The 4,300-nt window shown below is 39.3% G+C and overlaps 1 non-coding gene across 1 annotated transcript; it reads right to left on the bottom strand.

Moving 5' to 3' along the window:
• Positions 1–2,456: 2,456 nt before the first annotated feature.
• On the bottom strand, positions 2,457–2,620 carry LOC126081318 (U1 spliceosomal RNA). The gene has a single exon (XR_007518364.1). It is a non-coding gene; the product is annotated as a U1 spliceosomal RNA (small nuclear RNA).
• Positions 2,621–4,300: the final 1,680 nt, after the last annotated feature.

Raw genomic sequence — 4,300 nt, 5'->3', positions numbered from 1 at the left:
TGACTTGATTGCAATGGGTTTGGTTGTTTGGTTAGTTGCAGGACTGTTTTTCTTCTCTTGTAACACTGTGCCAAATGTAAGCCATAAAGGGTCCTAGGATATATTTCGGTTACAAGTAGACAGAGAATCAAACACTATAGTTATATGAGTTTCAAATAAGTTACTATTTGTTGGAAATTTTGCAACAAGCATGTGTGAGTTTATAGCACAGATATTCAGTCCCTGCAATTTCTTAGACATTATAGTCACTGTCTCAGGTTTGACATATCCTGAGAAACCTGTGCATCTTCTCCTCTAGACTTTGCCTTCTGTCTACATAATGCCATCAGCTGGTTTGTGGTACTGCTGGTTGAGTACTGAAGTGAACATTGTAGTTGAGGCATAGAAATCTTTCGGGGAAATATACTTGGGAAACATTGTACTTTGCAATATTTAAAATAAAGTAGTGAATTCACATAAAAAGCAGAAAAATAAATAATCCAAATAAGAACACTTTCTGCATACTAGAAATTATAAAAGTTATATTAATTATAATAAGTTACCATTTGTTAAGTAAGTTTATAAGTATAGATAATGATACTCAGAAAGGGTATGTAATTTGCCCAAGGTCACAAAGCTGATAAGCTGTGAAGCTGGGTTTAAAACTTAGGCTTTGGTTCCAAAGTTCTTAACCATCATGCTATATTAACAAAAACAAAACAAAGAAAAAAGAACTTTCTTTTTTCTAAACTATACAGTATATACTCAATATAGAGAATCATGAAGGCAAAAAAAGATATAAAGAAAATAAAACTTATCTGTACTCTTGTCCCCAGACATAACTATGGGTAGTATTTTGAGTTATTTTATTTCAGTCTTACTTCTTTGCTGATTTGTAGCTTCTTTACTCAACTTTAATTATTCTGTTTTTGTTCTGTCTAAGCTAATTCTCAATCAAGGAGAACAAGTCCCAACATTTAAATACTGGAGAAAGTACCTTGTTACCTGTTCTTAATTACCAAAAAGCACAAAGCTTTCATTCACTCTACTTGGTCTCTGTTTTCTCTAAATTAGTCTGTCTCTATGCTGATCTTCTGAAACCAGGGTCCTCTGAATTACTCTTCCCTTCTCAGTGCCTGAGCTGCCTGTTATACTAACTAGAGATTCTTCCCTTGTGTCATGGATTGAATTGTGTCCCCAGAAATATGTGTATCAGTTTGGCTAGGCCATGATTACCAGTATTGTGCAATTGTCCACCATTTTGTCTTCTGATCTGATTTTCCTATGTGTTGTAAATCCTACCTCCATGATGCTAATGAGGTGGAATAGGTGACAGTTATGTTAATGAGGCAGGACTCAATCTACAATGTTGGAATGGGCTTTAAAGCCAATCTCTTTTGAGACATAAAAGACAGAAGCAAGCAGAGAAACAGGGGTACCTCATACCACCAAGCAGGAAGCCCCAGGAGCAGAGCGCATCCTTTGGACCTAGGGTTCCTGTGCAGAGAGGCTCCTAGTTCAGGGGAAGATTGATGAGAAGAACCTTCCTCCAGAGCTGACACAGATAGAAAGCCTTCCCCTGGAGCTGATCCCCTGAATTTGGACTTTTAGCCTACTTTACTGTGAGGAAATAAATTTGTCTTTGTTAAAGCCATCCACTAGTGGTATTTCTATTATAGCAGCACTAGATGACTAAGACATGTTGGATACATGTAGCTGATCCCTTTACCTGCCATGAGAGTTAAGTGACTCAACAGCCTGACTCTTTAATAAAGCCAGACACACAGACCCCACATTCAAAATATGACAAGCCATGGAACACAATAGTTACAAGTTAATCCTAATGGATTTATTTATTACCACCTTAATAAAACACTAATCCTGGTTAACGGCATAGGGAACAGATATGCCGTTTCAGGCACCGACCTAAGATCTAGATGAATCTGAATTTTGATCCCAGCTCCACCTTTTAGCTTTGAAAATTACTAAATCTTGCTAAGCTTCAAATTTTGTCAGCTATAAAATGGGGATAACTTCATAATAGAACTAATTTTTCAAAGTTGCTGTGGGATTAAATTATATAGGGTGTGTAAAATACCTGGAAATAATCAGTGCTCAACAGAAATCTCCCTCACGACTTTAAAAATTATGTTGTTAATTAAATTTATTACTTTATTTAAAATATTAAAACAAATTGCTTTAACTAGAAAATTTTCATAGGCGTGTACCTACTATCAAATATAACATGCTTCCATGTGATGACATTTAATCACCATTAATTTGTCCTAATTATTCTCATAGTGGTGTGCCTCTGTATATCACCTCATCCCTGATTACAGAGAAGAAAAACAGTGACAAAAGTGAAATGATAGGAACAGATAGATTACTTCCCAAAAAACAAAATCAATGCAAGATGTGCAGTCACAGAAAGTAGGAATGAAGTAGGAAAAAAACATAGCTAAGTTATGTTTTTCCTGCAGAGGAAAGTGCAAACGTAGTTCCCCACTAGCACAAATTATGCAGCCGAGTTTCCCACATGTGAAGAAATCACAGGGGTCAGCACACCTGGGGTGAAACGGATGAACCTCGCCCCGGGGAAATCACCTTCATGATCACGGTATCTCCCCTGCCAGGTAAGTATAAGCTAAACTATTTTTTAAAAAGGAGACAGGAGAGATAATAAAAAAAGAGACACCCTCTTTTTGCTAAACACAGTAAGCTGGGATTGGAAATCTGTGAAAAATGAAGTGTCAGATCAGTGAAGCCAGCTATTCTGCTGCTGTGTGTTTGGGTATTTGTCCTTTGCTAATTGTAACTGCCCTGATGGCGCAGTGGTTAAGAGGTCAGCAGCTAATCAAAAGGTGGGCAGTTCGAATCTGACAGCCGCTCCTTGGAAACCCTATGGCGCAGTTCTACTCTATTCTATCAGGTCACTATGAGTTGGCATCGACTTGATGGCAGTGGTTTTGGGTTTTTTGTTTAAGTCTCATAGGGAAACAAAGTAGGGAGGAACATAGGGCCACAATAGATAAAAGGTCAGCAAAACTCAACACAAATAAAAATACAAAGTAATACATTTGCCTTCAAGTCAGCTCCAACTCAGCATCCCCAGAGTAGAAGAGCGCTCCACAGGTTTTTCAATGGCTAATATTTCAGAAGTAGATCGCCAAGTGTTTCTTCTGAGATGCCTCTGAGTGGACACCTGTGGACCTTGTGTCTTTTTTTGGCAAACACTGGCTGTGATATCAGTTTGACCCACTTTAACAGACTTGAGAGCAAAAGAGACAAGATATACCCACTGCAAGACTCCCAGGCAAGTCGTGTGTGACACCTCCATGCTTTAGTCAGACAGTTGAGAAGATCCTAGCTTGCACCATAAATTTAAAGACCCATGAATCTAAGTTCCCCAGGAAGATTCAATCACCCAAAGAAAGAGCTGGCAAGACTCGCCCCACTCATCTCAAGATGCTCTTTCCCTCTCCTGCCCTTGGCTAATGTCTCCCCCTCCCCACCCCTTTTGTGTTCTTTGTACTTCTGAAAAAGGTTATTTTTCTGAAGGTCTGAAAAAGGGTATTTGCTGAGAAAGTGGTTCTCCAGCACGATATGGTTGTGCCATTCATCCTACCAGGGTCTCGGTGACAAGTGTGGTAATTAAGAATGGAAGAAATGCAGGAGAAGACTGGACTAAAAGAATGATTACCGGACTAAGGAGGTTGCTTCCTTTTCTGGTGGGAGGCTTTGCAGTGTTCGGAGCCTGGCCTGTAACTAGGTATGAGCTGAAGAAACCTCAGATAAATAAATATCTCCTTGGGGCAGATTTCTGATCCACATTGCTCATCATGAGGCGGTGTCCAGCTGGTCTGGCATTCGCGAATGAATGGCCCTCAATGGAAGCTTAGCATTTGAGCGGAGATAACGGTTTGTAGGCTCCAGAAAGGAACATTTACTATGTCACTAGAAGCTGCAATGAGCCTCAAGGTGCTTTCCTCCAAAGATACTGTAGTCCAGCCCCAGTCTCAAAGGACAAACCCAAATGGGGAAGACTAGGAGACAGAAATCCACAGACAATGACCTCCCCGTGCTCTTGAAAGCATCAAATACTTCAAAGGAAAACACTTGAAACAATGTGGGAACTGTTTTTCACTTAGGAAAAAGTGTATACTCAACCTGAATATTAAAGTTGCAGGGAAGAAAGGACCAGGATTTTGGTTTTTTTTTTTTTTTTCTTCTTCTTCTCCTCATTCTCACTTCTCTGAGACATAGTCTGAATTCAGTGGAAGGAAAATTTACTACCTTTCAAACAGAACCTCTACTGGATCTC

This window comes from Elephas maximus, chromosome 7, assembly GCF_024166365.1.
Source record: "Elephas maximus indicus isolate mEleMax1 chromosome 7, mEleMax1 primary haplotype, whole genome shotgun sequence".
NCBI lineage: Eukaryota > Metazoa > Chordata > Mammalia > Proboscidea > Elephantidae > Elephas > Elephas maximus.
Note: the sequence above shows the minus strand (reverse complement) of the source record. Positions and strands in the feature narration are given on the sequence as shown.